Source organism: Ixodes scapularis, unplaced genomic scaffold (genome assembly GCF_016920785.2).
Source record: "Ixodes scapularis isolate PalLabHiFi unplaced genomic scaffold, ASM1692078v2 PGA_scaffold0__279_contigs__length_252992795, whole genome shotgun sequence".
NCBI classification, from domain to species: domain Eukaryota; kingdom Metazoa; phylum Arthropoda; class Arachnida; order Ixodida; family Ixodidae; genus Ixodes; species Ixodes scapularis.
Genome location: NW_024609835.1, coordinates 63,086,974 through 63,093,481, shown reverse-complemented (window position 1 = coordinate 63,093,481; position 6,508 = coordinate 63,086,974). Strand labels below are relative to the sequence as shown.

Sequence of the window (6,508 nt, the reverse complement as noted above, 5' to 3'; positions counted from 1 at the left end):
CCCATCCGTGTAGACCGCAGTAAAGTCATCTGGGGCTTCATAAAGCATCGAAAGTGTCATTTGCTTCATTGTTGTTTGGTGTAAAGTTGATTTTTTCACAATTCCAGATACTGATGTAGAAATATTTGCAGAGTAGAACGTCCAAAGCGCAGCTGGAGATTCATATGGGACTGCGAAACTTTCAGGAATTATATCTGTATTAGCCATTACTACCTTATGCACACTGGAAAACGTCCTACGACGGATAGTTGCAACGAGTGGGTGATCATGATGTCGTGTAAGAAGGCGAATGGAATGTCGGAGAGTTTCCCGTTCACGTGGAATCGGTATTGTGAGGGCGTGAGCTTGTGCAACCACCAAGGAACTGGCTGCGGGCCTTGGTACTCCCAAGCAGATTCGTAGGCTGCGGGCTATCAGATGTTTAAGTCGTGTTTCAAGAGTCAGGGAGAGCCCCCACATAATGCTGGAAGTAAATACGAGAGGGACTGTGTAACGAGTGCTCCATGGAGAGTTAAAAAGGCTTTCGAAGAGCTACCCCATCTTGTTCCGAAGCAGCAGCGTAAGATATTGACGCATGGAGCATGAGCTCCATGCGTCAATATACATGAGCTGTCCAAGACAGGTTTCGGTCAATGTACACCCCGAGGATACGATGAACCTTCACCAAAGGCAAAGGTTTCACGCCAAGCGTGAGTTCAAAGTTATTGCGTCTTCGTCGTGCGAGTGGAAGGACCACAGATTTCTCAGTAGAGATCGACATACCTCGTTCAATGAGAAATTGTTCAGTTATTAAAAGCGAAGTCTGAAGACGAGTCTGAATTGCACTGGAATTAGCATCTGATGACCAAGTAGATATATCATCAGCAGACATGGAAATTGATATATAATCTGCTAATAGACCAGGGAGCTCTGCCAATACAAGGTTAAATAATGTGGGACTTAACACGCTTTCTTGAGGAACTCCCTGTGAAACATAGTGTTTTGATGTAAAACGTTGGGCGTCCGTGCGTTCACCGATCGATCATGGAGGAAATCACTCATCCAGTTCACTAGGCGATCACCTACTTCTAGTCGCTGAAGCTGTTCGATAACATGGCAGTGACTAACAGTGTCAAATGCCCGCTGAATGTCTAGAAACACTACTACAGTGATTTTATGAATGCTGCTCTCGTGTTCTACGCAGGTCACGAGATCGAGCACTAAATCCATAGCTGATATATTCCGCATAAAACCGGTCATTTGGAAACGGATTATTCCACTGGAATCTAACCACCAATTTAGTCGCTGTGAGACCACACGTTCCATCGTCTTCATCGGCACGCTGGTGAGGCTTACTGGACGAAAAGATGAGATGCTTAGAGGGGATTTTCCAGGTTTTAAAACAGCCACTAAAATTGCTTCTTTCCAGACCAGGGGTATATACAACCACTAGCCCAGCATTGGTTATACATATCCAGTAAAAGGACATTGCGTGCTTCCCAATATTCGTTAGTGCAGCCGGAGTGATACATCAGGTCCTGGGGCACTTTTTCGCCTGAGCTTCCTCCATGCCCATTTCAGTTCACTTTTGTTAAATGGCAGATTCATAATATGGTTGTAGGCTGGTAATAGCCGCGGAGATGGGGTTTTCTGAACCATGTTTGCTATGGCTGTAGATACGTGTTGCGTCACTACTCTGCAAAGTCCTTCGGCTATATTCATATCGCTGACGCCTCGATGCATTGTCGGGGTGTTCGGTAATATTGGATGCCAAAAACTCTTCCATCGGACTTTTCCCAAATATTCGAGCTCGTATTTGTTTTCGTCTGAATTCGTCTGGCTTTCATTTGATTTTCAAGTATTCCGCTCCTTCGAGCTTTTCGTTCCGCCTGACGGCGTTGAGCACGCAATTTCTGGTATTCAGCATCTACCCCTAGATGTCCTTGGAGGACTTTTAATGTTTGTGATGATTTCTCAAGGTTAATTTTTTATCCCAGAAACTAAATTATCAAGTCTCTTCAAATTTGTCATTGTATCAGCGTTCAGTGCACAAAACTTCAACCAGTCAGTTAAAACTGTATGTCTATGTTTCACAAAGAGATGTAATTTTGTGTGGCTTATATAGATAGGTAGATGATCGCTTCCCCTGGCGTCGCAATTGGTATACCAATTGGCTTCAGCTAACAAGCCTGCAGAGCAAATGGTTAAGTCTAACCAACTTGTGTGTCCGTCTCCTTTAAGGAATGTCGCAGATCCGTCGTTTAGAACGCAAAGGTTGTTTAAAGTTAGCACGGAGTCTAACATTTATATTCTCTTTGTTGTATGAGAGCGGCCCCAGGTTGGATTATGCCAATTGAGGTCTCCACACAGTATGTATGGTGCATCAAAAGAAGATTTGTAAGCCTGTTGTGCTTCCTGGTGGTATATATACGCAAACAATTTTAAGTACCGGGCCACGAATACTTACCTTACAAGCAACGAATTTTCCAGAACTATCAATGTCGCTCACAACTTCTATTGATGAAATAACGAATCTTATACCTAACATTACTCTTGAGGAACGGAGCTGAGCGTTTGAGGGATACAGCACGTAGTCAGGCAGGTGAAATTGTTCGGATACGTGGCCTTCACAGATAGCTAAAACCGGGAATTTGTAGCGTCTGTAAAAATCTTTGAAATTACTGCGTTTTGGCATTAGCTGGCGCGCATTCCATTGTAATAAAAAAGGAGTGGCGTATACTTCAAATAGATGAGTCATTGAATGCCGTTGAGAAGTGGTTCCATGGCCAACAGAGCTTTGATGAATGACTTGGAACCGATTTTCGCGTATTCTTTGATAATTTATTTTATGACTTCCATCATGAGAGGTAGGAACATGTGAAGGATGCCTTTCGCGGTGCTTCTTCTTGATCTGAATTGGCAGACTCAAGATGATGCGCGGTTTTAGAACTGGTACGGCGTCGATTATCCACATGGGAACGTACTTCCTCATGGGTATCTGCAGTTGCTTTTGTATTTTGTGATATGACGTGGAAAGTTTCTTGTCCTGTCTTGTGATATCTCAGTGTTGTGTTGCTGCCGCTTGGAATTCCTTGCAGAACATCGGAAAAGGTAGGCCGTGATGTTTCATTTTGCGTGCTCATTTTGTCGCTTGCCTTGATAACATCCAGATTAGGATCTGGAGCTTTCCGTGGAGTAGGTTTGTCATAAAAAAAGCTTATTTTTCTTAGCAACATGCGCCGCCTGTTTTCGCATCCAGCCTGCATAGGTTGATACATGGCGCGAGCCGCAGTTTGCGCATTGTGGTTGGTGGGATCGGTGGCCGAGTGGTCTAGCGCACACCAGCTCGGAGCACGTGGAGCGAAAGCTCGCGCTGCAGAACCCAGGGATCCTGGGGTGCTATGTTGCGCTTTTTGCACTCCCAGGAGACTTGGAAGAGGGAAGTGACGTCAACGACTAGAGCAAACGCAGATTGGATGTTGACAGAAGAAGACGAAATCAACACCCAATCTGCGTTTGCTGTGTCGTTGACGTCACTTCCCTCTCCCTAGTCTCCTGGGAGTGCAAAAAGCGCAACATAGCCCCCCTGGGTTCGAGCCCTACCCCTGCCCGTTTCGATCTGGATGAGCATCGTACCGGCGTGCGGTCGTGTATCACTACTGCGTGATGCACGTTAAAGAACCCAGGCTAGCGGCTGTACCGCACTGGCTAAATTTCTCATCTCCAGCTGGGAGACTCGTCGCCCCTGTGAGGCAGACCAAGTTCTAGGCTGTATAAACACATACACAACCCAATTCTTTCTTCGCATTGTGGTTTACGTGGTGTCGGGCGTTCTTTGTGCTGATGAGGACCTGCGCAGATCTTGCAGCGACGGGAGCTTCGGCAGTCGCGAGCCGGATGGCCATGTCGTTGGCAGCTGTAACATTTAGTTGGTGCACAGGAAAACTGTGAAATCCTAGTTTGATTCGTGAAGGTAATTGTAAGTCTTCACGGAATTTAAGGATTACTGTTGTCAGTGGATGTTTCGTTACGGGGCCATTTTCCCGTCGTGTGAACTTCATTTGTCGTTGTGCAGAAATGACACCGTCGTCTCGTAGGTATTCACCTAGTTGATCATCACTATAGTCGAGTGACACACCCCAAATTTTCCCGAGATTTTTCGAGTGCGAATTTGGTACACCGACATCCACCTTGATTCCTGCGGGGACGTTTAGTTTTAGCAAATTATTCGCTGCTTTAGCGGACACCACAGTGAAAGTTTGTGCTTCATTTTGTCAATCCGTTGAGACATGACTTTTCCTTGGAATGTTGCGACGATTTCTTGCGCCAACCTATTAGGGTTGACCTTCCAGAATGACTGGGATGGTTCACTGAGTTTGAACAACACCGCAATGCCAGCCCTGCGGTCTTTATGTGAATCACCCGAGAGCAAGGTGCCTCCTCATTTGTGATGGACTGCTGATGTTTCATAGTTTCAGCAGGTGGCTCTTGATATTCATCAGCACGACGTTTTCTCGGAGGCTTGTCCCTTGTTTGGGCAAGGCTTGAACCCGAGTCATGGGATACCGCGGTTGGTACTACCACAAGTTGGAAGGTCCGTGGAATTGTTGAGGAGGCCTGTTCATGGCGGTACAGGGCCAGCGGGGCGAATGACAGATGTCATCGCCAGAGTGGCCGGTAGTGGTTAAGAACAGGTTGCTTTGATCGCACTTCTTCCTCCCGCGTTTCGAAAGCAGTTAATCAGTCTTCTCGTCGTCAGCACTGCGATGTTAAACGGAGACAACCGATACCCAGTTACTTCACGCACTTTACGTCTTACCTTTGCTGTTCCTGAACTCACAATTTCTTCGTCAACCGCACATCACGGACGAATGGCAAACAATCCGCGAAACCAAAAGCCACTCTCAAAAGAACGAACTCGAAACCGCTGTTTATCGCGTAGCGTCAAAGAAGGTTAAATCACTTGCCACCAGATGGCAGGGTCAAGCAGATGACCAAGGTGACCAAGATGGCCAATAGCCCAACGAGGTAGAGGGGCTTAGAGCGATAAACGGGGGTTCCGGTCTGCACTCGAAAGTGACCCCCATAAGGAGGCTGCCATTGTACACAAATTTGACCACACGTCACATGACCAAACCAAATACGTGACGTCACATGAAAGATGGCAGCGCCCATTCAGCGGCTGGCACCAGCTGGGCCGGAGCTTGTCGGATGCTTTGTTGGTTGTCGTTCGTCTCGGCGAGTTGATTTCAGACGCGGAAGCCGTCATATGAGGCCGGTCGAAAGCGAGTTCAGAGTTCAGCGTGGTGTTTGACGTAGGTATAACGTGAAAATACGGAGAAAAGGTGTGCATTTCGCTGGTGACCGACCGGGATATTGCCACGGAAGAGACAATCTAACCTACGTTGCTCGGACCTCGGATTGATTCGGATACCGCTAGGATAAAATTTAAGGCGACGTTTCTGTGCTCCTGTTGACCATCGGAATCTTCGAGGTTTGCAGTGAAGCGTGTGCAATATATTTGGATACACAGTTTAGCGACGGAAATTGCGTGAGTCGTGCTTGGCGGTGTGCAATCGTGGTGCAGCTTCAATCAAATGACCGAGGGCTCACTTCGGTTGTGCGGCGCACCGGAAGGCTGCCTTGAAGCTGGTAGTTCCCGTGCCGTGCTGAATGATGCTGTGCTGCTTACAAATTGTTCCGGCGTAGAAGTGCACTTTCACGGAGTACAGGTGTGCGGCGCACCGAAGAGCTGCCTTCAAGCTGGTAGTTCCTGTGCCATGCTTTAGGTGATGCTGTGCTGCTTCCGAAATTGTTCCGGCGTAGACGTGCACTTTCACGGAGCACAGGTGTTGCAGTTGGCATTGATCCCGCTGGTCTGTCACACGTTTCGTCAACACAAACGTTTCATCCACACTCGTTACGCGAATTGCAAGCTGTCCGGACATTTCACCGAGCGTGTTACGTACCCAGCTCACGCCGCTTTGTGGCAACAGTCTGCAGTGGCTCATTACCAGAAAAGTGGTCCCACATCCATTTCAGTTCAGTTCGTCCACGGCAGTCGCCAAACCCCGAAGGAGAGGATTTATTCGGACAGAATGCCACTAAAGCAATGCAGCTTCTTCAGTGGTCAGGATAGATTCTCTTCTGCTAGTTTTGTTATACTGTCACGGATCCTTGTTCCAGTCCTATCTTCTATCAATATTCACTATTCTGGGACACTGCAGGTCATGCTCAGCTGTAATCGTATGTTCAGGTGGAGGTGCTGAGCACTTTACCCGTAGCCCTTCACTCTGTGTGAACCCGGCGGCTCTTCAGCCGAGTTACCCGATAATGGGACACGGCTGGCGGACTATTCTGCGTCTTATACCCCTGTCGAGCCGTAGCAAAGTCCTGACCCAAGCCTGGCAGAACAACCGCAAGACGACCGAGTACCACAAGGAGTATCCTCGGAAATACACCACGAAGCACCTGAAATCCGAGCCAGTTGCTGCTACCAGGAAAAATCACCGGAATTCAGTCTCCTGTC

General features: G+C 47.6%; 1 pseudogene; it reads left to right on the top strand.

Moving 5' to 3' along the window:
• The first annotated feature begins 1,126 nt into the window (after positions 1-1,126).
• LOC120840584 lies at positions 1,127-1,600 on the top strand (annotated as a pseudogene).
• Positions 1,601-6,508: the final 4,908 nt, after the last annotated feature.